Consider the following 27,267-nt stretch of genomic DNA (forward strand, 5'->3'; position numbering starts at 1 on the left):
TAGTATAAATGTGGGAACATTCCCCCATAGAATCCTCAAACTGTAGAGTTAGAAGGGACCCTAATCTAGTCCCACCCCCTGTAATGCAGAAATCATGGCTAAACAATCCCTGACAGATGGCCATCCTACCTGTGCTTAAAAATCTCCAAGGAATGAGAGTCCATCACCTTCTGAGCAGCTCCTGGCATCTGAAAGTTCTCCCTAAGGTTCATCTGGAATCTCACCTGTTATTTGAAGCCTTTGGTTCGAGTCCTCCCCTCCAGAGCAGAAGAAAACAAGCTTGCTCCCTCCTCCATGTGGCAGCCCTTAAGATATTTGAAGGTGACTATCTTATCTCCTCTCAGTCTCCTCTTTTCCAGGCTAAACATTCCCAGCTCCTTCAACCATTCCTCATAAGGCTTGGTTTCCAGACTCTTGACCGTCTTGGCCGCCCTCTTCTGCACACCTTCCAGCTTGTCAACATCCTTCTTAAATTGCACACAGTATTCCAGATGTGGTCTGACCAAGGCAGAATAGTGTTACGTTGAAGGAAATCAGGCTTTCACCTTCTGGTTAAGGAAACGGTTTGTTCAAGACTCTATTTCTGAAGACAAGGCAAATGCACACGAGGAGCTCAGTTCTCTGAACAGCTTTTTATAGGGATGGCAAAGTTATCACAAGCAGGCTAATGAGAAACCACAAGAAACTAGCTTTCCACACTTCCTTCATCCTTTCACCTTTCCTCCCACCTTCATGCTGACTTTCTCTTTTTCCATCTAAGGGAAACGCGACTTTAAAATAGAAAATAGATCAGGACAGTCCAAGGACACAGCAGATCCCAGAACCAAACATTCCACTTCCACATATAAAAGTTGTGGTGTACAGGTTTTCTTAATGTGTTTTGGAGGGTCTCCAGGGAAATTTTTTTTAAAGAGAGAGAGAGAGAGAGAGAGAGAGAGAGAGAGAGAGAGAGAGAGAGAGAGAGGGAAATGTTTTTTGTTTCAAAAAATTTATATGATGCTTTCTTGTAAAAAGAAACCTCAAAGCAGTTTCCAAAGGATAAAACAGTAAAATCAAGAAAAATTCACAACTCTAAAACATGCAAAGTTAAAATACTAAAACAGATTAAAATTACCTCAACTGTCTAAGCATCTGGATTGGCTTGTCTAAAGAGGAATGTTTTTAGCAGGTGCCAAAAAGAGAATGGTTTTCCCAGTAGTGATGTATGGAAGTGAGAGCTGGACCATAAAGAAGGCTGATCGCTGAAGAATGGATGCTTTTAAATTCTAGTGCTGGAGGAGACTCTTGAGAGTCCCATGGACTGCAAGAAGATCAAACCTCTCCATTCTGAAGGAAATCAGCCCTGAGTGCTCACTGCAAGGACAGATCGTGAAGCTGAGGCTCCAAGACTTTGGCCACCTCATGAGAAGAGTAGACTGCCTGGAAAAGACCCTGATGTTGGGAAAGATGGAGGGCACAAGAAGAAGGGGACGACAGAGAATGAGATGGTTGGATGGTGTTATTGAAGCTACCAGCATGAGTTTGATCAAACTGCGGGAGGCAGTGGAGGACAGAAGTGCCTGGCGTGCTCTGGTCCATGGGGTCACGAAGAGTCGGACACGACTAAACGACTAAACAACAACAACAACAAAAAGAGAACAGCGAAGGCACCTGCTTGATCTCAATAAGCAGGGAGTTCCAAAGTGTAGATGCTGCCACACTAAATGTTCAAGTTCTTACAAATGTGGGGCACATATTATGCGGCAGCTGTAGAGGTGCCAAAGTTAACCAACGTTCCTAAGTCTCTTTCCGGGAGGTCACTTTGGTGCTGCTAACACAGCGGTTTGGCTTCACCCCATTGTCTCTTGACAGACAGATGCCAATGCATTAACAGTGGCAACTCTGGATGCGAACGGGATCCGTTTCGGAGCCCCATTCGCATCCTGAGTAGAACGCAACCCGCGACTGTGCATCTGCATGTGCGCAGGTCGCGTTTTGTCACTTCTGCGCATGCGCGTGACATCATTTTGAGCGTCTGCGCATGCGCGAGCAGTGAAACCCAAAAGTAACGTGCTCCCTTACTTCTGGGACGCCACAGAGCGTAACTTGAAAACGCTCAACCTGAAGCATATCTAACCCGAGGTATAACTGTATAGTTACAGGTAGGTAGCCATGTTGGTCTGTATCAAAACAAAATTTTAAAAATTCCTTCCAGTAGCACCTTCATAGAATCATAGAGTTGGAATAGACCACAAGGGCCATTGAGTCCAACCCCCTGCCAAGCAGGAAACACCATCAGAGCACTCCTGACATATGGTTGTCAAGCCTCTGCTTAAAGACCTCCAAAGAAGGAGACTCCACCACACTCCTTGGCAGCAAATTCCACTGTCGAACAGCTCTTACTGCCAGGAAGTTCTTCCTAATGTTATTGGTATGAGCTTTCGTATATCTGAAGAAGTGTGCATGCACACGAAAGTTCATACCAATAACTAACTTAGTAGGTCTCTAAGGTGCTACTGGAAGGGACGTGGGTGGCGCTGTGGGTTAAACCACTGAGCCTAGGACTTGCTGATCAGAAGGTCGGCGGTTCGAATCCCCACAACGGGGTGAGCTCCCGTTGCTCAGTCCCTGCTCCTGCCCACCTAGCAGTTCAAAAGCATGTCAAAGTGCAAGTAGATAAATAGGTACCACTGTGGTGGGAAGGTAAACGGCGTTTCTGTTCTCTGCTCTGGTTCGCCAGGAGCGGCTTAGTCATGCTGGCCACATGACCCAGAAGCTGTACGCCAATAAAGAGGGATGAGCTCCGCAACCCCAGAGTCGGTCACGACTGGACCTAATGGTCAGGGGTCCCTTTACCTTTACCTTTAAGGTGCTACTGGAAGGAACATATTTATATTTATGCATGGGATATGTTAACTTCATTAATATAAGCCAAAGCATTCTAAATCTAATCTATGTTATGCAGCACTATGTTATGTATTTTTTGGTTTTTATTTGATTAGGTGAAGGGCAATATAGAAACAACAACAACAACAACAACAACAACATTTCCATTGATTTAGGGCAGCAGAAAATTTCCCAGTTCAATATTTTCCAGAAAACCCACAATTACTGAAGGGGAGCCAGGCTACTGAATGGCATCAGTGAGGCTAAGGGGGGGGCATTATTGTCTGGCCAGCTCAGGACCTCCATGCTCACTGCCCAGGTTTGCACCCCAGGAAGTCACTTCATTGGGGATAACATAGCAGTTTGACTTCACCCCCAGAGGCGCACTCCAATGTCTCTCGAGACAGATGGATGCCAACCAGTGGGTCAGTCGCTTGTCAGAATAGCAGGCTGCTTCCACCTGTTTTCCCCAGGGGAGGCAGTTCCTTCCGCCTGCCCTCTGCTCCAGCGGCTGCCTGCCCCCTCAGACTGTCAAGGGATGCTCTCGTGGGGGCCTCTCCTGCGCTCTGTTTGCGGCAGCTCCCACATTGCAGTCATTGCTTGTGACACGCTGCCACCTTGTATTAATCCATCACCTGTGCAAGAGGGAATCAGCAGCAGCAGCAGCAGCGGTGAGAGACAAGCGCCCCTCTCTCCGGCTCCTGGGGCAAGGTGGGGGCGATTGGCTAATGCACACCTGAAATTCAAGCCCTGGAATCTTGCCCCTGTCAGGCACTCCTCACGTCAGCTTCATTTTAAGCCGGGAGGGCAGGACGAGGCTAAAAATAGCCAGTGGAACAGGTGGGCACTCAGAGCCTCGGCTCGGAGATTGGATATTTGCGGTTGCCTTGGATCCCATTTCCCTTTAGCCATCAGCCTCGAGACCAAAACTCTGGGCTTAGAAGGCGACGGCAAGTTGGGAATCAGCGGGGGGGGGGGGGTATGCACCGCCTCTGACTTGAGTTGGGAGGGTCCCTGAGGGTCATCTAGTCCAACCCCCTGCAATGCCGGAATCTCAGTTCAAGCATCCATGACAGGTGGCCATTCAATCTCTGCTGAAAAGTCTCCAACGAAGGAGAGTTCACAACCTCCCAAGGGAGTCCATTCCACTGACGGATGGTTTTACCATCCGAAAGTTCTTTCTGAAGTTTAGTCGGAGTCTCCTTTCTTGTAATTTGAAGCCATGGGTTTGAGTCCTACCCTCCAGAGCTGGAGAAAACAGGCTTGCTCCCTCTTCCATGGGACAGCCCTCACGATATTTGGAGATGGCTGTCATATCTCCTCCCAGTCTCCTCTTTTCCAGGCTAAACACACTCTGCTCCTCCAACCATTCCTCATCAGGCCTGGTTTCCAGACCCTTGATCTTCTGGGGCACCCTGCTCTGTACATCTTCCAGCCTGCCAATATCCTTCTTAACCTGCAGTGCCTTTCTGTACCACTTGAAAGGCATTGAACACAAGGAATAAGGTGGTGTCAGGTTGTGGTGCCTGAGCTGCTCTTGAGTTATAAATCTATCCCTGGCAGGAAGATCCCAATCCAAGGTGCATCAAGCTGAAATGTGGACTAACAGATGCACCTCATGGGCATTGCTGGGTGCCCAGTATCTCCCTGTCCTCTTTGCAGTCCTCCAGAAGAAGAGGAGGAGGAGGAAGAGTTTGGACTTGATATCCCACCTTTCATTCCCCGTAAAGGTAAAGGGAAGAAAAAGAAGAAGAGTTTGGATTTGATATCCCGCTTTATCACTACCCAAAGGAGTCTCAAAGCAGCTAACATTCTCCTTTCCCTTCCTCCCCCACAACAAACACTCTGTGAGGTGAGTGGGGCTGAGAGACCTCAGAGAAGTGTGACTGGCCCAAGGTCACCCAGCAGCTGCATGTGGAGGAGCGGAGACGCGAACCCGGTTCCCCAGAATACGAGTCTATAGCTCTTAACCACTACACCACACTGGCAACCCCTGACCGTTAGGTCCAGTCATGGCCGACTCTGGGGTTGTGGCGCTCATCTCGCTTTATTGGCCGAGGGAGCTGGCGTACAGCTTCTGGGTCATGTGGCCAGCATGACTAAGCCACTTCTGGTGAACCAGAGCAGCACAAGGAAACGCCGTTTACCTTCCCACCGGAGCGGTACCTAATTATCTACTTGCACTTTGACATGCTTTCAAACTGCTAGGTGGGCAGGAGCAGGGACTGAGCAACGGGCGCTCACCCCGTCATGGGGATTCAAACCGCCGACCTTCTGATCGGCAAGCCCAAGTCTCAGTGGTTTAGACCACAGCGCCACCCACGTCCCTTTCACTCCCCTTAAGGAGTCTCAAAGCAGTTCACAATCTCCTTTTCCGTTCCTCCCCCACAACAAACACTCTGTGAGGTGAGTGAGGCTGAGAGACTTCAAAAAAGTGTGACTAGCCCAAGGTCACCCAGCAGCTGCATGTGGAGGAGCAGGGAAGCGAACCCGGTTCACCAGATTACGAGTCCACCACTCTTAACCACTGCACCAAATAGTACAAGCATGACATTTGACGAGTGGCAAGTGGACCTGCAACTGGGCTGCTTGTTTCTGCCAACATTTTGTACATGCTCCAGAAAGACATGACGCCCTTAGCTTCACATGAGTCCACAGTGTGATGCAGCAGCAAAAGAAGGCTAATGTTATTCTAGAGTTCCTCAACAGAAGTTTAGTGTCCAGGCCAAGGGAAGTCACAGTCCCACTCAATTCTGCCTTGATCAGGCCACACCTGGAATACAGTGTCCAGTTCTGGGCACCACAATTTAAGAAGGATGTGGACAAGATGGAAGGTGGGCAGAGGAGGAGGACCAAGAGGATAAGGCGATTCTTGGCTGTGATTCTTGCATTGCATGGGGGTTGGAAGAGATGACCCTCAGGACCCATTCCTGCTTTTAGTAAGGCAGGGCAAGAATGGAACTTAGCAATTATACCGGATACATGAACTCTTTTAAGAGAATTGGAGAAAATACAGTGGTGCCCCGCAAGACGAATGCCTCGCAAGACGGAAAACTCGCTAGACAAAAGAGTTTTCCGTTTTGGAGGTGCTTCGCAAAACAAATCTCCTATGGGCTTGCTTCGCAAGACGACAATGTCTTGCGAGTTCCTGCTGGTTTTTTTTCCTCCCCCCCCCCTTTTTCTAAGCAGATAAGCCGCTAAAAGCCGCTAATAGCACTAATAGCGCTAATCCGCTAATCCGTCAATGGGCTTGCTTTGCAAGACGAAAAAAACGCTAGACGAAGAGAATCACAGAACGGATTCTTTTCGTCTTGCGAGGCACCACTGTAATGGAAGAGAGGGCTACCAATGGCCACTTGCCACCATGATCTTTCTGCACTGCTTTTGCATACCAGCTCCTGGAGTGACTCTTCTGCTTGAATCCTGCTTGCTGGTTTCCCAGAAGAGGCATCTGGTTGGCTACTGTGAGAACAGGATCCTGGACTAGATGGAGCTCTGGCCTGATCCAAAAGGCTCCTCCTATGTTCATATATTCAGTTGTTTATTCAACTGTTAGATTTGGGGGGTTTTAAATTAGTCCTAATGATGTAGTGCCAGCTTTATTTTTGCTATCCACTCTGACCCTTGGGGAAAATATTTGTGGCGGATACCTTCATGCTGCCTCTTTGCTCTGCTTGCACAGATGGACAGGCCACTCTGCTGCCGGTCTGCATCCTTTTATGCGCCGCTCGCTCGCAAGTCCATGAATTAATCTGCCTGGAAATTCCCGCTTAAGTGCAGGTTTCCGAACACATTTCTCTCCAAATATGCATTCCAAACCCTTTCCCTCTAACATGTGCATTTTAAACACATTTTGATTGTGATCATTGCTGAGCCAAGAACCGCTTTGCAGTGTTCAGAGAAATGTGAAATCTGATTTCATAAGCTCCATTCCAACCCACCCTTGGAATGCCAAAGATCCTTTCTTCAAGGTGCGTTCTTGGAACCAGCTGACCGCGCTCCAGAACCTGCCCTCCTTTCCCACCTCTGTCCAGGTAGGATGGAAAAAGGAACCGGCTCCTGAAAGCACCATCATATTTCAAAGCTGTTTGTTTGTTTTGAAAGAGATTCCTCTCCCCCCCTTCCCCTCCCTCCTCCCCACACAGTGATGTTCTGGGGCCAGACGACATCACAGCGGAGCTGGGAATATTATATCAGCATTATATCACTGGGCTTTGTGACAGTTTGCATGAGTTCTGGTGATTCATCTCTTTGTCACTTCTTTCCACGGACAAAAATTGTCATTTGTTACTCTCTGTGACATCTGGCAAAGCTCTTGGGTAAAGCGCAGAGCTGGTGTGCTTGAGGAAATGTGTCAGATGCCTCTGCGGTTTTGCATAAGAACAGCTTGCTGGATCAGACCGATGGCCATCTATCCCAGCATCCTCATCTCACAGTAGCTGAACAGAAGTCTTCAGGAGACCAGCAAGCAGGATTCAAGCCCAAGAGCCTCTCCCCTCTAGTGGTTTCCAGCAACTGGCATTCAGAAGCATTACTTTCTAAAAATGTGGAGGCAGAGCAGAGCGTTCATCCTGGCTGGTAGCCATCGACAGCCTTCTCCTCCTCCGTGAATTTGCCCAAGCCTCTTTTAAAGCCATCCAGGTTCTTGGCCATCTCTGTCTTCCATGGGATGTTGTAGATAGGTAGCCGTGTTGGTCTGTCATAGTCAAAATAAAAAAAATTCCTTCCAGTAGCACCTTAAAGACCAACTAGGTTAGTTCTTGGTATGAGCTTTCGTGTGCATGCACACTTCTTCAGATACACTGAAACAGAAGTTGCCAGATCCTTCTATATAGTGAGAAGGTGGGGAGGGGTGTTACTCAGAAGGGTGGTGGGAATGGGAGATAGGCAGATAGCTGAGATGAGCCTGTTGACGACTCTTAATGACTGTAATAGGTCTTACAGGAAAAGGCAAGGGGTCTTACAGGAAAAGGCAATAATACTACAACCAGGTCTTACAGGAAAAGGCAATAATACTACCACCAGACTTAACACGGACACTGGCACCAGAGCCTGCAATAAACCCAGATGCCAACTTTGCTGCCACATACACCCGGACAACACCATTACTGGCCCCAACAACATCACACATACCATCTCGGGACTATTTAATTGCTCATCGTCTAACATTGTGTATGCCATCAAATGCCAACAGTGTCCTTCAGCTCTCTATATTGGACAAACAGGCCAAACCTTACGCCAAAGAATAAACGGACATAAATCTGACATCAAGAATCACAAAACAGAGAAACCAGTAGGAGAACACTTCAATCTCCCAGGACATTCTATACAAGATCTCAAAGTAGCTGTTTTACTACAAAGGAATTTCAGAAATAGACTGGAAAGAGAAGCTGCTGAATTACAACTCATTACCAAACTTAAAACCATGGAGAGACCTGGTTTGAACAAAGACATTGGATTCTTATCTCACTATACATGACTAAGCCATTTCTCACCTTCTCACCCCTTGCCTTTTCCTGTAAGACCTATTACAGTCGTTAAGAGTCGTCAACAGGCTCATCTCAGCTATCTGCCAATCTCCCATTCCCACCACCCTTCTGAGTAATACCCCTCCCCACCTTCTCACTATATAGAAGGGTCTGGCAACTTCTGTTTCAGTGTATCTGAAGAAGTGTGCATGCACACGAAAGCTCATACCAAGAACTAACTTAGTTGGTCTTTAAGGTGCTACTGGAAGGAATTTTTTTATTTTTTCCATGGGATGGAGTTCCCCAGTTTGACAGTGGAAGGGGGCAGTGTCCATGTCTTCTCTGGCTCAGGAGTTCAGGCAGGAGCCCCACTCAATCCAGGGTTGCTTGGGAGCAGGGGCAGAGCAAGCTGATCAGGCGCCTGGGGTGGGCGCACATGCCCTGTGCCCAGGGGTGGGGCCAGCTGCCCGCAGGGAGGGGCCAGCCAGGGCAGGACACTCTGTGGGGTCTCCAAGGAGGCTGCCTGCCTCCTCCCACTCAGCCAACCTACAGCTGGGGGGAGGTGGCGGGTGGACTGTTTGGGGCAGTGTGGAGCCTGTGGGTACACAAACCACCATGTCACTCCTAGGAGAGACACATGGCTTGGGCGTGCTGCAGTAAGTGCCACTCGGCATTTTGTGACCTCAGTGGTGACACCCAGGGTGGTCCACCCCCACCGCCAGTGCCCGAATTATGTACAAGCTAAACAAGCTACAGCTTAGGGCCCCACTCTCTTGGGGCCCCCCAAAAAAAATTAAAGGGAAAAGAACCTGGATGTACATTTCCAAAATATACCATAAAAAACAAATACAGTCATACCTCATGTTACATTTGCTTCATGTTACGTTCTTTCAGGTTGCGTCCCGCAGCAACCTGGAAGTACCAGAAAGGGTTACTTCCGGGTTTCGCTGCTCGCGTATGCGCAGAAGCACTAAATTGCGCTTCACGCATGAGCACAAGCTCCAAATCACGCCGAGCACCTGCACAGATACGGCACTTCAGGTTGCGCTCTTTTCATGTTGCGAATGGGCCTCCAGAATGGATCCTGTTCACAACCAGAGGTACCACTGTAAAATAAAACCTACATCCAGCAACAGTGTTTTGTGTTGTGTAGGCTCCTATGATGTAAGTCATGGGCCCCGCCTGCTAGCCTGCTCCCTAAAATATCACTGCTTTGCTCCTTTCTATATATAGGGTGCCTACATTCTGTATGTGCAAATGGCTTCAGATATCTATTAGGTCCATAAATTACCATATAGCACATATTCAACACAAAAAACAGCAACAATTTGTTGTTGACAAAGGACAGCTGGACATAGAAAGGGCCCCATTACCTTCAGGAGCTGAGGGCCTCATCAAACCTAAATCCAGCCCTGCCAACCGCACCCCCCCCCCATCCTCTGCCCCTGCTTGGAAGCTTCAAGTTAAGAGCATTATGTCTGTTCATATGATTCATGGCACAACAGCTACAACCATTCCTGGACTGGGAAATCCTGGAGACAGCAGTTCCTGCATTGGCTACTTCAATGGTCTCCCTCGGGAAGCTGTGGACTCTCCTCATTGGAGGTTTTTAAGCAGAGGCTGGATGGCCATCTGTCAGGGATGTTTTAGCTGAGATTCTTGCATTGCAGGGGGTTGGAGGAGATGACCCTCAGGGTCCCTTCCAACTCTATGATTCTATGAGTCTAAAATTCTAAAACTGGATTGCTGCAATGTTCTCTAGATGGAGCTTCCCTTCTGCCTGATCCAGAAGTTGCAGTTAGTGCAGAAAGATGCAGCACAATTGCTGACAGGATGGAGGCCTTGCCAGTATATAATGCCTGTGCTCAGAGACCAGCACTGACTGCTGAGTAGCTCCCGGGCCAAGTTCAAGATATTACAATTTGTTGTTTAGTGGTGTCTGACTCTTCGTGACCCCCTGGACCAGAGCACGCCAGGCACTCCTGTCTTCCACTGCCTCCCGCAGTTTGGTCAAACTCATGCTGGTAGCTTCGAGAACACTGTCCCACCATCTCGTCCTCCGTCGTCCCCTTCTCCTTGTGCCCTCCATCTTTCCCAGCATCAGGGTCTTTTCCAGGGAGTCTTCTCTTCTCATGAGGTGGCCAAAGTCTTGGAGCCTCAGCTTCAGGATCTGTCCTTCCAGTGAGCACTCAGGGCTGATTTCCTTCAGAATGGAGAGGTTTGTTCTTCTTGCAGTCCATGGGACTCTCCAGAGTCTCCTCCAGCACCAGAATTCAAAAGCATCCATTCTTCGGCGATCAGCCTTCTTGATGGTCCAGCTCTCACTTACACACATCACTACTGGGAAAACCATAGCTTGACCTATACAGACCTTTGTTGGCAAGGTGATGTCTCTGCTTTTTAAGATGCAAAATGTTACAATTAATGGCTTTAAAAGAAGAACTGGACAAATTCATGGAGGAAGAGAGGACTGTTAGTGGCTACCAGCCAAGATAGCTGTGCTCTTCATCCACAATTGGAGGCAGTAATTCTTCTGAACTCCTTTTGCTGGAAACCACAGGAGGGGAGGACGTGTGCTTGAATTCTGCTTGCTTGCTTCCCACTGCATTGGCTTCTGTGAGAACAGGATGCTGGACTAGGTGGGACTTGGCCTGAGCAAGCAGGGCTCTTGTGTTCTTATCAGAAGTCCTGGTCCTTGTCCCTTCTGCTGCAGAGACCCAGCTGAACATTAAGTGTTGTCCCCCCTTCCTGTGGGCGGGATCAGGGGCGGTGTGGCCGCCTTGGGTGTCACCTCTGAGGGGGTGACAAAATGCTGTGCTGCACTCAACGTCTGTGAGACACACTTTGGCTTTGGCGCAATCAGACTTCCCACTGCCTAAACGATCCACTCCCCCTTAGCTGTAGGGTGGAAGGCAGACTCCTCGACGCAAGGCACGCTACGTAAAAAAAGCTCAATAAATAACTTACGCTCTCCAAAAAAGCTCAGCAGCTCTAACTCTGGCTCCTCCCCCAAAATATGAAATCAAGTCCAACCATTTTTGCAGGCAAAAAAAATAAGAATTTCCATGGGGGGGATGTGACAAGAATTTTTCCTCACCGGGGACCACTTGACCTTGCTATGGCACTGGGCAGGTACCCCACTCTTCCAGCAGAGATTCCTTGCTACTTACTTCCAGGCATTTCTCAAAGACTTTTCTGTGCCAACTGATCAGTGCAGCTGTTTCCGACCAGCAAGTCATTTTAAAGATTCTTGCGTTCTGTTTTTAATGACATTTTATGCTCTTAATGCTGACATTGCAGTTTCTAAAAGGCAGGATAAAAATAACTTTTACAAATAAATCTATGCCTTCGACCTAATATGAGCAGCTTCAAATTATATGCTTAAGTAGAGCTTTTTGAGGAATCTGATCTTTGCCTCTGCACAGAAACTGCATGGACTACTGCAATGCACTCTATATGGGGCTACCTTTGAAGGTGGCTTGGAAACTACAACTAATCCAGAATACAGCAACCAGACTGGTGACTGAGAGCGGCTGCTGAGACCATCCAACACCAGTCTTGAAAGACCTACATTGGCTCCCAGTACATTTCTGAGCACAATTCAAAGTGTTGGTGTTGACCTTTAAAGCCCTAAACGGCCTCGGTCCAGTACACCTGAAGGAGCGTCTCCACCCCCATCATTCTGCCCGGATGCTGAGGTCCAGCTCCGAGGGCCTTCTGGCGGTTCCCTCCCTGCAAGAAGTGAGGTTGCAGGGAACCAGACAGAGGGCCTTCTCGGTGGTGGTGCCCACCCTGTGGAACGCCCTCCCACCAGATGTCAAGGAAATAAGCAACTATCTGACTTTTAGAAGACATCTGAAGGCAGCCCTGTTTAGGGAAGTTTTTGATCTTTAATGCTGTATTGTTTTTAACACTTGATTGGGAGCCGCCCAGAGTGGCTGGGGAAACCCAACCAGATGGGCAGGGTATAAATAATAAATTGTTGTTGTTGTTGTTGTTGTTGTTGTTGTTGTTGTTGTTGTTGTTGTTGTTACTATTATAGAAACTGGGCCAAAAAGTAGTATAGGATCATAGAGTTGGGAGGAATCCCAAGGGTCATCCAGTCCAACCCGCTGCAATGCAAGAATCCCAGCTAAGCATCCAAGACATACGGCCATCCAGCCTCTGCTTAAAAACCTCCAAGGAGGGAGAATCTGCCCCCTTCCAAGGGAGACCATTCCACTGTCAACCGATTCCACATTTCCGAAGTCACAGGAGGAGACCAGCCCAGTTAACCCAACATTGCTTTTCATGTGAATGTTTGAAAGTTTTAAAGAAATTGATAGTATCCCAGTCTCTCCACCCCACCACCTTTAACCTACTCAGAAATCTTCCCGATGGAGTCCGGATGCAAATAATGGCAACAGAAACTAGAGATAGTTACAGAATTTTGATTTAAAATGCTGGTGGTTATATTAGCTTCCATGGAGGCGTCCTACTCTCTGTTCTGTTTCTCCAATACAGCAAAATGTTCTTGTAAGCTTTTATTATTATTATTATGATCTTAATTTCTAAATTTCAGGGGAATGACACGTCAGCCTTTGACTGCCCACATAATTTGATTTAAGGGAAATGAATTCCTGCCCTTGTAATTTGTATCCAGAGTCACTCATAGCAGCTTTGAAATCTTACCTCCCATTTAAGAGATCAGTGTGACGCTGACATTCTCACCGGAATTAAAAATGAGCACCGTGGAAACTTGGAAGGAAAGGGGGAAATCCATCCACTCTGCTGAACTTTTTCAGAACCACCACCACCGTGTTGAGCATCCCACACTGCGGAGAACGGAGGAAATCGTTTGGGGAGAGCTGAACGAACGCAATCCGTCTCCATAAAACATGTCAGGGCAGAACATAAAATAACAGTGAAGTTGCGTCAATATTATTGACCTTTACTAGCAAACCCATGTTCAAGGCCAGTCTTGCAAGGGAGAACTTAGCAGGGTCAGAGTTGACTCCTACTTGACTGCTTAACAAAGGAGCTCAAAATACCGAGGCATCAAATCACACACAACACGGCATTTTCTTTCTGATGTTGAAGAGTAGGCCAGAGCTGTTGTGAGGCAGATGCCTCATGAAATCTGTAGAGCTGGAAGGGACCCCAAGGGACATCTTGTCCAACCCCCGGAATGAAGGAATCCTGCTCACAGCCATCCCTCGGTGGACTCAAACCACCAACCTTCTGGTTCACAGTAAGCTGCACTAACCCATTGCAGTGGCAGAACTGTAGAGAGGTGTCTGTGGGAAACCCACAAGCAGGATTTGAGGGCACCACAGTATGTTCCTCCTCTGGTTCCAGCAAAGTTGCCCCTGACTGTGGAGGCAGAGCAGGGCAGTAGTTGTGGCTAGGAGCCACCCATAGCCCTCTCCTCCTCCAAGGATTTGTCTAATCCTCTTTTAAAGCCATCTCAGTTGGTGGCCAGGATGTGATTGGCGCTGTGGTCTAAATCACAGAGCCTAGGGCTTGCCAATCGAAAGGTTGGTGGTTCGAATCCCCACGATGGGGTGAGCTCCCCTTGCTCGGTCCCTGCTCCTGCCAACCTAGCAGTTCAAAAGCACGTCAAACTGCAAGTAGATAAATAGGTACCACTCCAGCGGGAAGGTAAACGGCATTTCCATGCGCTGCTCTGGTTCGCCAGAAGCAGCTTTGTCCTGCTGGCCACATGACCTGGAAGCTGTACGCTGGCTCCCTCAGCCAGTAAAGCGAGATGAGCGCCGCAACCCCAGAGTCGGCCACGACTGGACCTAATGGTCAGGGGTCCCTTTACCCTTTACATTTAAGTTGGTGGCCACCACTGCCTCCTACAAAGGTGAGTTCCACAGTTGAACACTGTGCTGCTTGAAGAAGGACTTTCTTTTATCTGTCTGAATCTTCCAACTTTCAGCTTCACTGGATGTCCCCAAGGAGTTCTTTCATTAAGACACAGAGAGCAAAGGTTTTCTCCATGCCATGCATAACTTCTCTTGAAGCATTGCAGCTTGCGCCCAGTTCTCCAATCTGTTAAGGTCATTTTGAATTCTGGTTCTGTCTTCTGCATCATTAGCTACCCTTCCCAGTTTGGTGTCATCTGCAAATTTGATGAACATCCCCTCAATTCCTTCATCCAAGTCATTTATAAAGACGTTGAACAACAACAAGCCCAGGACAGAGAACCCTTCGACACCCCACTTGCCACTTTTCCCCAGGATGACGAGGAACCATTAATGAGTCCTCTTTGGGTTCGGTCAGTCAACCAGCTACAAATCCACCTAACAGTCACCTTGTTCAACCCACATTTTACCAGCTTCCTCGCGAGAATATCATGGGGGACTTTGTCAAAAGCCTTACTGAAATCAAGATACACTATGTCCACAGCATTCCCCTGATCCACCAACTTTTGTAATTCTATCGAAAAAAGAAATCAGATTGGCCTGGCAGATAGAGCAGGTGGAGGCAAAGGAAGATATTGTCATTGGGCTACTTGGGTTTTCTGAACCTTTGCAGGGGAGGCTGGAATGGGTTCCTGGATCCAGTCCAGTTCTGAGACCCAGCTGGGTATTGAGGACTTGGCAGCAGGTGGGGGTTGAGCACTACCCCAGAAGGTCATGGACTTTTCCCTCATTGGAGGTTTCTAAACAGAGGTTGGACAGCCATCAGCCAGGGATTTTTGAGCTGTGATTCCTGCATTGTAGAGGGTTGAACTAGATGGCCCTTGAGGTCACTTCCAACTCTACTGTTCTGATTCTATGAACCCCACTGTGCACACCCAGGTCTCATGAATGGAGAATGCCAGTCCACATCATCCCACCAGGGGCCACTCAGCCTGCCTGCCTGCCTAGGGCTCTTGAGGGCAGGTGATAACCATCCATGACCATCCTTATCGAAAAGGAAGCGCAGAGAATTGCACGGCACCAAATCCTCCCAAGGGATGTGGAAAAGAACATAAGAAGAACCTGCTGGATGAAGCCACTGCCCCCCTGTTCTCACAGGGGCTGACCAGATGCCAGTTAGGGGAAACCACCAAGCAGGGTTGCGGCACAACTGTCCTCTTCCCTCCTGTTGTTTCCAGCGACTGGTATGAAGAAGCACCTGAGCAGGGAGGCAGATTGTCTTCTTCTTCTTCTTCTTCTTCTTCTTCTTCTTCTTCTTCTTCTTCTTCTTCTTCTTCTTCTTCTTCTTCTTCATGTTTTTGTCCAATCCTCTTTCGAAGCCACCCAGATGGATGGCCATCCATGCCTCCTTTGGGAGCCAGTTCCACGGTTTTCCTATGCGCTGTGTGAAGAAGGATTTGCTGAAGAATATTCTCTCGGGCGCCTCCAGTATTTTATCACCGCCACTTATGCAATGTTCCTCTGTGTACATTTATTTATACTGCAAAGGGAAGGCATTGTGTTGTGCTCGGCTGAGGGCTTGCATAGTGCAATTTATGTATTTCACATTCTCTTTGGCCGACAGAGCAGCGGAGCGTGAATTACAGGAGGACAAGAGGCAAAGGACAAGGATTTGCTCGGTAAATTACAGGCGGGCCGGCTTTGCATCCCACCAGGGAGTCGTTGCGGCAGAGACGGACAACTTTTTCCTTGCGCGCTCCCTGCTGACTTGGCCCGGAGTTAAGAGCAGCTTTTGGCTCCATCAAATGGGAACACGGTCTGGACTTTTAAGGCAGAATGAGATCCTTGTCACAAGCTGCCTTGGAGGAGTGATAACCGCCGTCCTCCACAAAGGGAACTCTTTACACTGTGCCATAAATCCAGCGCAGTAAAATAAAGGAAAGCTGTTTGGCCTTTCCTGAGAAAGGAAATGGTGATGAAGATGATAATGATTAGTAAGGATAATCATAATTAATAATGCAAGCATGCTTACCAAGCATTTTACACAGCTAAAGATGGTCCTAACCGGCATTCAGAAGCATAGCTGCCTCTGGCTGTGGAGGCAGAGCAGAACCACCATGGCTGGTAGCCATCAGTGGCCCTCTCCTCCTCCATGAATCTGCCCAAACCTCTTTTGAAGCCATCCACGTTTGTGGGCCTCACTGCCTCCTGGATGAAGGAGCTGGGTATGTGTAGTCTGGAAAAGAGGAGATATGATTGCCACCTTCAACTATCTCAAGGGCTGTCACACGGAAGATGGAGCAAGCTTGTTTTCTGCTGCTCTGGAGGGTAGGACACGAACCAGTGGCTTCAAGTTACAAGAAATGAGATTCCGACTAAGCGTACGGAAGAGCTTTCTGACAGTGGAACGGTCTCCCTCGGGAGGTGGTGGACTCTCCTTCCTTGGAGGTTTTTAAGCAGAGGCTGGATGTCCATCAGCCATGAATGCCTTAGTTGAGATTCCTGCATTGCAGCAGGTTGAAGTAGATGATCTTTGGGTCCCTTCCAACTCCACAATTCTATGCTTCTATGGAATGAGTTCCATAATTTAACTCTATGCTGTGTAAAGAAGTCCTTCCTTTTATCTGTTCTAACCTTCCAACCTTCAACTTCATTGGATGTCCGTGAGTTCTAGCTTATGAGAGCGGGAGAAAACACTTTCTCCATGCATCATTGTACAAGCTTCTCTCAAGCTTCTCTCACCCTTCAGATGAAGGGTGTGGGAATGTTCAGGGATGCAAGAGAGGATATATTGTTTGATTATAGCCTTTCCAACTTGCGTAAACAAGTTCACAATTTAGCAGAGTAACATTCCCCTTTTTAAACTTGCACAACAGATGCGTTTGCTCAGGCTCGCTAAAGCCTCTATAATAACTGTTCTGGTATTTCCCCCTTATTCCCTCATAAAAGATAAGACACGGCACAGTCTTCTTTAAAAGTATAACAAGGTTTACTCACACATCATTCTGTTCACAATAGGATCCCAGAAGGCAGACTTAGCTTAGCAAAGTAACATACACCTGGAAACTATCTCATAAGGAGACAGTCCCTTTGTCCTCTCTTTGGCTAAGCAGATGTTGCTTCTTCGATGCATGTAGTCACAGAGAGAGAGATGGCTGTCCTGCCCTGTGCTTTTGTCGTTACCTGCACAGGTGAGGCCACGCCCACCTCTAGTCACATGCAGAGGAAGTCTGTCCCAGCCCAGAAGGAAACAGGAAGTTGACCTGCTGGCTGGACAAACATTCCTCCCCATGTGTAAACATGTTCACTCTAGGAATGTGGTACTTGACTGCTCTTGTGTTTCACATCCCACAAAGGGTGGTGTATGAATTTAATAAATGATGATGATGATATCATGTTTTCTCCTCTTACTAAGAGGCCCACTCAGAACATCTTGGCCCAAACCTGGAACTAGCATTGCATCTTAGGAAAACAGCCCTCTGGATGCTACTGTGAGCATCTCATTGTTCAGAAAAAGGGAATCATCATTTAAGGCAGTGCCTCAGGTACCTGCCTACAGCCCTTCAAGTTGGGGTTAGACTGGATGATCCTCGGGGTCCCTTCTAACGGCACAATTCTACGATTCTAAGGCGTTCCTCTTTCAAGAAGCACCTTGAGTTCAAGCAGAACAAGGAGGCTTTGAGGCCAGCTTCAGGGGAAGACTAATTAGGCAGAAACCATTCATTCTGCTGAACAGCTACAGTGATGCACCAATTATTTCCAATTGATCCTGCTTTTGTCCAGGCTGACGTGGGGAAAGTTTTTTTGTCTTTGGTAGAAGAGTCTCCATTTGCAAAGGAGAAAGATGGATTGGGGAAGCCAGGCTGTCACTCCGCTGAGGGCAAACACTGCTCTCACTTCGACAGGCAGCCTGCCAGGGAAAAAAATATGTCCTCTTGGCATTTGCATCGATTAGGGACCGTTAATGCAGGAAGAGGCAAGAAGAGTCCCTTGAGAGGTGACAGCTGATGTGGAGGCCAGGAGGAAAGATGGGGCTGGGGGGGAGGGCCATTTCTTTTTTTAAAAAAAAAAATATTTATTGATTTATTCACATCTCCCCACCTCTCTGATCCAGGAAAGCAGCCCTCATCCAGCCCCAGGAATTGTATAGGGTGACGGGACCTGTTCATCAGCAGGATCTGTGCTCAGCGACCATTCGTGATCTTCCAAATCTTTTCATCAGATCAGCCCAGCACTTCTTGTTAATTCACAATCCATATTAATGGATTTGTAAGGGGGATCTGTGTGCAGAAATGAGGTCTCATGTTTGAATCTAAGAACACGAGAATATCAGAATCGCCTGCTAGATTGGGCCTGCGGACCTTCTCGGCCAGCCTCCTCTTCTCACTGTTGTTGTGCAACCCGTGCAGCACATAGGCGACCATTATTCACACAATTAATATTCTTGTTCAAAAACCACGTTTCACCATTTATCAGATTTATGAGAATGAGACAACTACTTACAAAGTGACATGAAAACTTATAAGCTATCTAAAATAAAGCGAACTTGCAGAGTCAGTTTTTACTAAGTTCTTACAATTTCTTGACTCAATTTTTGTTTTTTCTTGTTTTTTAGGTAAATTCAAGAAGAAAATAGGTAAGTTCAACGATGTTCCCGGTAGCTGTGAAGTGCAGGTGGAAGACAGGTTGCCAGCGTTCTACCCCTGTTTCTCCCTAGCAGTCCATAAAGTGGAAGAGCTGCTATTTTGCCAATTTATTGGGGTTGGCTGATAGCCCACTCCCTGAGCAGAGTTTTCTGGTTTCCTCAGTAGTCTTGAGCCATTACTGCAACTATTAGTGCTAACTAATAATAATTCAAACAAAATCTCATTAGAATCTTCATAATACATTTCTAAATGTTCAGTTAAATACAGTTAAATACAAAATCAGTACAAAGGTTCATAATTATATACTTACATGTGGTTATAGAAACAATTTCTTGGCTTAAGCATAAAGAACTGAATAGCTTAGCAAGGTAGCCATGTTTGATTACAAATATGTATACTCTCATTGTGGGCTTTTTAGCAGGTGTTTTACATTAACAAGGAGGAGAGGATGGAAATGATACTATCAATTCTTACATCCCATATTGATCCTGTTGTAAATAAAAATATGCCCTTTTCCCTTATGGGGTATCCAAGAGCCCATATAGAGTCCTTACATAGGTTCCCTATTGGTAGGAGAAAATAACAGAGGCCAACCAGAGAATATTGAGAAGCAAAGCAGCTAGTAAGCTTGATCTTTATTGATCTGTTGCAACAGGGTACTCCCCTCACACGCAGGAGAGGAAGAGGACCCAGAACAATGGCCTGCAAGGCCTTATAAAGACTTTTGAAATTCCCATTCTCTAGATCAAGACCACCCCCAGAAACATTATGCATACATCACAGAAGGGGTGTAACCTAAGACCACCCCTCAGATACATCCCACCTACATCACAGAAATTTAAATGTTGTTTTTCTCCTGTCACAGTTTATCTCCTGTCTGGCAAGTTGCTTGATTGGATTGCCTGGGGAGCCTGGCCATTCTTTTGTAGTGGTAAAATACTTATTTCCTGGGCCAGGTCACAGGCTCACACCTTATTCAAACACAGATTAAGACAGGATTTGTGAAGGAAGAGACAATGAGGAGGCTTTTTCCATTTTTACCATGCAGAGAAACATTTGCTCAGTTTAGGAATCAAAATGGTTCCAGGTTGGCTTTCCTGTTCTGATCTATGTACGTGTGGTTATGAACGTTGCCATATATCTAAAACCATAAAATTCCTATCACAATACTCATTTCAGTACCCATTTCAATACAAGATGGGTGACACCTGACTTGAGAGCAGTACATGTGAAAAGGATCTAGGAGTCTTGGTTGACCACAAACTTGACATGAGCCAACAGTGTGACGTGGCAGCTAAAAAGGCCAATGCAATTCTGGGCTGCATCAATAGGAGTATAGCATCTAGATCAAGGGAAGTAATAGTGCCACTGTATTCTGCTCTGGTCAGACCTCACCTAGAGTACTGTGTCCAGTTCTGGGCACCACAGTTCAAGAAGGACACTGACAAACTGGAACGTGTCCAGAGGAGGGCAACCAAAATGGTCAAAGGCCTGGAAACGATGCCTTATGAGGAACGGCTAAGGGAGCTGGGCATGTTTAGCCTGGAGAAGAGGAGGTTAAGGGGTGATATGATAGCCATGTTCAAATATATAAAAGGATGTCACATAGAGGAGGGAGAAAGGTTGTTTTCTGCTGCTCCAGAGAAGCGGACACGGAGCAATGGATCCAAACTACAAGAAAGAAGATTCCACCTAAACATTAGGAAGAACTTCCTGACAGTAAGAGCTGTTCGACAGTGGAATTTGCTGCCAAGGAGTGTGGTGGAGTCTCCTCCTTTGGAGGTCTTTAAGCAGAGGCTTGACAACCATATGTCAGGAGTGCTCTGATGGTGTTTCCTGCTTGGCAGGGGGTTGGACTCGATGGCCCTTGGGGTCTCTTCCAACTCTATGATTCTATGATTCTATGATTCTACCCATTGCTGTAATTAAATAAAAACTGAAAGATCGAATTCGGGATTTAATCTAAGAACCTAAGAAGAGCTGGGTCAGGCCCACCTAGTCCAGCCTCCTCTTCTCACAGTGGCAACCAGAGGACCATGATGGGAAGACCACAAGCAGGATTGAGCACCAGAGCATCTCTCCCCTCCTGTGGTTTCCAGCAACTGGGATTCGAAAGCATGGCTGCCTCCAACAGTGGAGGCAGCACATAGCCACCCTGGCTAGTAGCCATTGATAGACCTCTCCTCCTCCCTGATTGGTCTCACCCTCTTTCAAAGCCATCCCAGCTGTTGGCCACCACTGTCTCCTGTGGGAGGGAGTTCCATAAGAACGCAAGACAAACCTGCTGGATCAGGCCAGTGGCCCATCTAGTCCAGCCCCCTGTTCTCACAGTGGCTGACCAGATACTCCAAAGACCATACGCAGGATTCGTGCACAGGGCCCTTCTCCCCTCCTTTGGCATCCAGCAACTGAAGCACTGCTGCCTCTGGCTGTGGAGACGAGAACAGAGCCACCAGGAGCCCTCTCCCCCAGGAATTTGGCCAATCCTCTTTAGAAGCCACCTGGGCTGGTGTCTTCTGTGGGAAGAAGCCGCATACTATAACTATGTTCTCCATGAAGAAGTAGCAGCACTGGCCCTCTTTTTGGAGGAGAAAGGGAGAGGTCTCTGCCTCCTTTGCTTCTCTCGAAGATGTTTAGGTTGATGTATGGAAGTGAGAGCTGGACCATAAAGAAGGCTGATCGCCAAAGAATTGATGCTTTTCAATTATGGGGCTGGAGGAGACTCTTGAGAGTCCCCTGGACTGCAAGAAGATCAAACCTCTCCATTCTGAAGGAAATCAGCCCTGAGTGCTCACTGGAAGGACAGATCATGAAGCTGAGGCTCCAATACTTTGGCCACCTCATGAGAAGTCTCCCTGGAAAAGTCCCTGATGCTGGGAAAGATGGAGGGCACAAGGAGAAGGGGACAACAGAGGACGAGATGGTTGGACAGTGTTCTCAAAGCTACAAACATGAGTTTGACCAAACTGCGGGAGGCAGTGGAAGACAGGGGGGCCTGGCGTGCTCTGGTCCAGGGGGTCACGAAGAGGAGGACCCCACTAAACAACTAAACAACAACAAAACCAAAGCAATTGCACAGGGACCATCTTAGCCCTTAAGACTTTGGCCCTCTCATTTGGAAATCTTTGAAGGAATTGCCCTCCCGGGCTCAAGAATGACCCACCCGCATCGTGTCGCCCACAGAAATGGACTCCATTTGTTTCTCCATTTGTTTCTCTTCTCCTGCAAAGAAAGAAAACCCCCCAAAAACCCTCATCTCACAGAATTCTAAACCTTCCCTAATATAACTGACAGTCTGACCTATTAAGCCTGTCTTTTTTGATTTGCTTCGTTACGACGACGGCTAATTAATTCTGCACATATTTCCGTGGATGTCTTGTTTGGGGGGAACAAATGAACTCCGTCTGAATTTTCTTTCATTAGAATGGCATCTTCAATTCTCGTCTCCTTTCTCAACTCTTTTCCCCTTCAGTTTTCTCCTCCCCCTTTTTCTTTTCATTTTAAGAATTCTCTCTTACCTGCAATCCCAGAATGCCACGCAGAGGCGCAACACAAATATGCCTGTCTCTCTCTTCACCCTGACAACACATCGATTCCCCCTGCCCCCGAGTTTCTAATTGCCCTGAAATGAACACAACCACCAGTTTGTATTCTCCCTGGTTTGTGTATCAATTTTACAGGTACACAAAGCTGGAGGGTGAGAACGGTTTTCTGGTTGCTCTAGAGAAATAAATCCAAGACATGATCTTGCAGCCTGCCCACCTCATTCCCACATGGAGAGAGAGACAGTCCCCATCTAGAATTAATATAATTTAATAACATTTATGCACCACTTGATGCCAGAAAGCTCTTCCTAAGGTTTAGCCACCATCTCCTCTCCTGTCAATTGAATCCATTGGTTTGGGCCCTACTCTCTGGAACAGGAGAAAACAGGTTTGCTGGATCTTCCATGGAACAGCCCTTCAGATCGCTGGAGATTGGTATCACATCACCTCTTATTAATATTGTTGGGAGCCTTCCAGAGTGGATGGGGAAAGCCAGCCAGATGGACGGGGTATAAATAAATAAATAAATAAATAAATAAATAAATAAATAAATAAATAATATCCCCCTCCCCCCAAATTCAGTGGGAATTAATCAAGGAAAAATGCACAGGATTGAATGTCCAGCACTGGGGTAGATGGATGAACCAATGGCATTTCTGCATATTTTTCTCAAGCATCCCTATGATGAAGCTACCTCATACCAAGGAATTTTGCACCACCAGACACCTGCTACATTTTTTAAAAAATGAAGAAGTCTTCATTTAATTTTTTTCATAGAATTGGATGAAATTTGCCAACTTGAGGGGGATGATTCCTGCCAGATTCCAGAAGGATGTCTGCCGTGACTTCCCTGCGAGGGCAGGCTCAGAGCCTTGAGGTGCTTAACGAAGGATTAATTTAATACCCCTATTGTTCTGTTGGAGATTGGTATGAAAATAGCAGACAGGAGAGAGGTCCCTTGGAAACCTGTCAGATTAAATGGTCCGGGGGATTTTTGTGCTCGACACTTTCCCGGCGTGGATTTTGGGAGAGAGAACTAAAAGGGATTTCTTTCCCTCCCTGGGCATCGATTTTATGAGGAGGAAGGCAGAATATTGCAGAGGTGCACCCAGGAAAGTGATCTACGGTCTTTGAAAGCTGGCCAGGAAGTTGTGATGGATTTTAAGAAAAGAGGTTCAGACATGCGCTCTGCTGGATAGGCACCAAAATCCAGATGAAGCTAGTGCAAAGCTTGTTTGACAGGAGCAGATCTGGGTGAACCAAGCAAGGGCCAGTTGCAGTAATAGCAAACAGCACAGAGCAGTCTAGGGGGCTGGACTAGAGGACCTTTGGGAATCCCTTCCAATTCTACAATATTCCAGGATTCTGTGATCAGAAAATTATTCTGAATGGCTTCAACTTCCCAAACATGTGCCCGTCCCTTTAGCTGAACCCCATGTGATGACTGGGGGTGACTTTAGCTGCATTTAGTTAGCTGGTTATTTAGATTTTGGGGCAGTTCACAGAATAAAACTGTAAACGAAAACAAACAAGCCTCAAAGCAGTTTACAAAGAGATATAATGAAGCTGTCAAGAAAAGAACTACGATGATTGTTTAAAGCATGCAAAAATATAATAATACTAAAAGGGGTTAGGCTAGACACCAGCATTTCTTAGCACCTGAACAGGCCTGTATAAACCAGGGTGTTTATCGTAGGTGGTGAAAGAAATCCAGAGAAGGTGCTTGCTTGGTATCAATCGGCAGGGAGTTCCAAAGTGTGGCTGCTGCCGCAATAAATGATTGCGCTCGTACAGATGTGATATCCATGTTCAAATATATAAAAGGATGTCACATAGAGGAGGGAGAAAGGTTGTTTTCTGCTGCTCCAGAGAAGCGGACACAGAGCAATGGATCCAAACTACAAGAAAGAAGATTCCACCTAAACTTTAGGAAGAACTTCCTGACAGTAAGAGCTGTTCAACAGTGGAATTTGATGCCAAGGAGTGTGGTGGAGTCTCCTACTTTGGAGGTCTTTAAGCAGAGGCTTGACAACCATATGTCAGGAGTGCTCTGATGGTCTTTCCTGCTTGGCAGGGGGTTGGACTCGATGGCCCTTGGGGTCTCTTCCAACTCTATGATTCTATGATTCTATGATTCTATGATTCTATGAGATGTGGAACGAGGATGACGCAGCGGCTGTATGGATGCCAGTTCTGTGGAACGTGGGGTATGGTCTAAATTTGGGGCCACATAGGAACCTCCTTGGACTCTCTGGAAATTTAGTATTTTCAACGCCGGGCAGACAGTATTGGGGTGGCTGTCCTATTTCCTTGGCCCGGTAATCCACTGCAGATGGGAGGAGGAGAAGGAGGAGGTCTGCTTGCGGAGACCCGAGCTGCGATCTGAGTCTCGCACACCCCGGAGATCAAACCAGGCCTCTTTGCTACTCCTGTTCCTTTGATCCGAGCAGCAGCTAACTAAGTGTTCAGACACGCTTCATTATCCAGCGCTATTTGTTCTGCTCTTTGCTCGCTTGCTTCCCCCCCCCCGCCCTTCTTTCTTTTTCCTTTCTTTTCTTTCCCCCCTTCCAAAAACAATTACCGATCACCAAGAGTGAAGAGCATCGCGGCGAGAGGGAATTGGCATCCTCTCGAAAACTCCGGCGAGAGCAATTACTCATATTTAAAAAGAGAGCCAGCCTCGGGCTACGAGAGTTGGAGCGGGAGCGAGTCGGGGCGCGCAGCGTCTCCGGCAGTTTCGGGCACCAAGTGTTTGCGATGCGCCTCCTGCGCCGTTGCGCATTGATATGCGCCACACGCGGCCCTCGTGCCGTGTCAGAGGACGGGCGGGGGGGGGGGAGAGGATTTTTCAGAAGCCAGGGGACTTCAACTTGTCACACATCCAGCCTGTCAATCAATTCCGGCTGCTGATGTTTCTCTCCCCCGCCCCGCTCCCCGCGCCTGTTTCTTTCCTAACTGCCCCCGGCCCAATTTGAATTCCTCCTGTTGTGGGGATTTCAGGAGATTTGATGTCAGATGCTCTTGACAAAAAACATGAGCTCTTCTGTTAGAAAACTCAGGGAAATCAGAGAGAGGCAGAGTAACCTCGAGAAAGATCCGGCTTGAGCGTCAGAAATACTTGGTGGCTTCTGCATCTGTCCTCTCCTGGGGTCACAAAGACAGAGATCATGAATCTCTGCAATTATTGCTAATTATTTTTATTATAATTTCCCAACCTTCTCCTTAAGGTCCCAGGGCAGGTTAAAGCATTAAAAAGCAATGCTGAAAAAACTTTACAGTCCCAGAAAAACAGTAAAACTAAGGAACGATGCAAAGAGAAAGTGGATAGAGGAAAGTCTTTCTCCATCTTTCCTAACACTAGAACTTGTGGACATCCAATAATAATAATAAATAATAATAAATTTTATTTATATCCCGCCCTTCTCAGCCGAAGCCGGGCTCAGGGCGGCTAACAACAATAAAATAGTACAACAATGAAGATTATGTGGAAATATTAAGGAAGGTAGGAGAGGAGCTATTGTTTTGATATTATCCCTCCTCACTCACGCTAGAGAGTAAACAGCAGAGCACATTCCCTCTGCAACTTATTGGAAGCAAGTTGATGGTTCGTTAGAATCCTTTAATTAAGCAATCCAGTCTGGCTTGCCCAGCCTGGATTGTTCCTGGTAAGTTTCTCCTTTATTTCCCTCATAAAATAATAATAATGACACAACACAGTCTTTTTTAAAAGTAAGAATGAAGTTTGACTCACATTCAGTTCCCAGCAGTAATCTGAAGGCAGACTTTATCTTGTGGAGACCCACTTACCTACGGGACCACCTCTCCTGGTCTGCCCCGCGGAGGACCTTAAGGTCCACAAATGACAACATTTTGGAGGTCCCAAGTCGCAAGGTGGTTAGATTGGTCTCAACTAGGGCCAGGGCCTTTTCAGTACTGGCCCTGACTTGGTGGAACGCTCTGTCACAAGAGACCAGGGCCCTGCGGGACTTGACATCTCTCCGCAGGGCCTGCAAGACCGGACTATTCCACCTGGCCTTTGGTTTGGACTCGGTCTGACCCTTATGTTTCCCTCCCCTTATGGTTTTGATTTATCAGCTATTTTAAAATGAGGCTGCATTTTAAATTGCATTTTAACCTGTATTTTAAATTGGGTTTTTTCCCTATTATGTTTTTACTGTAATTTTACTGGTGTTAGAGCCTGGCTCTGGCCGGGGAGGTGGGGTATAAATAAAATTTATTATTATTATTATCTTGTGGTTACAGTGAAAAGAAGTCTGAGCTACATCTCAGACTTTCTGCTTGTGGGTTCCATCCTGTGTGAAGCTTGAGCCATGTGCTGGCTAAGAGCCAGGAGAGTGAGAGTCCAAGAGGAAGAGGAAGAGTCCAAGAGACCAAGAGGAAGATGGTTGCGTGGCCAGCCCTTTTATCTGGTCAGCTAGGGTCATGCCCACCCAACTGGTCACCCAGAGGGGGAGGAAGATCCAAAGCAGGTAGGACAGGAAGTCGTCCCTGTCTGGAGCCACATTCCCCCATGTGTCTGTTCTAGGCAACAGGAAAATGCTGTACTTGACTGCTCCAGTAATAAAACATCGCACAGTAAAAAGGAAGTGCAGTGCAGAGTTGTGGGGGCAGTGATGACCACCAGCCTAGAAGAAGATCAGACATATTCATGGAAAAGAGGGCTCTCAGTGGCTACTAGCCAAGGCGGCTCTGCTCTGCCTTGGCAGCTGGAGGCAGCAGTGCTGGAAACCATAGGAGGGGGAAGTTTCTCTGGTGCTTGAATGCTGCTTGATGGTTTCCTATTGGGGCATTGGGTTGGCCACTGTTCTGAAGCTGGATTAGATGGGTCTCCTTTTGGTCCAATCCAGCAGGTTCTATTTATGCTCTTATGTTC

General features: G+C 47.3%; 1 long non-coding RNA gene across 1 annotated transcript in view; it reads left to right on the forward strand.

Moving 5' to 3' along the window:
* The window catches only part of LOC308588249, a 665,218-nt gene that overhangs the window by 623,451 nt on the left and 14,500 nt on the right, over positions 1 to 27,267 (forward strand). The window contains exon 2 of the long non-coding RNA XR_014008607.1: positions 16,938 to 17,410. This is a non-coding gene — a long non-coding RNA (uncharacterized lncRNA). The remainder of the gene's footprint in view (positions 1 to 16,937; positions 17,411 to 27,267) is intronic.

Source organism: Podarcis bocagei (assembly GCF_964188305.1).
Source record: "Podarcis bocagei genome assembly, chromosome: 1".
Classification (NCBI taxonomy): domain Eukaryota; kingdom Metazoa; phylum Chordata; class Lepidosauria; order Squamata; family Lacertidae; genus Podarcis; species Podarcis bocagei.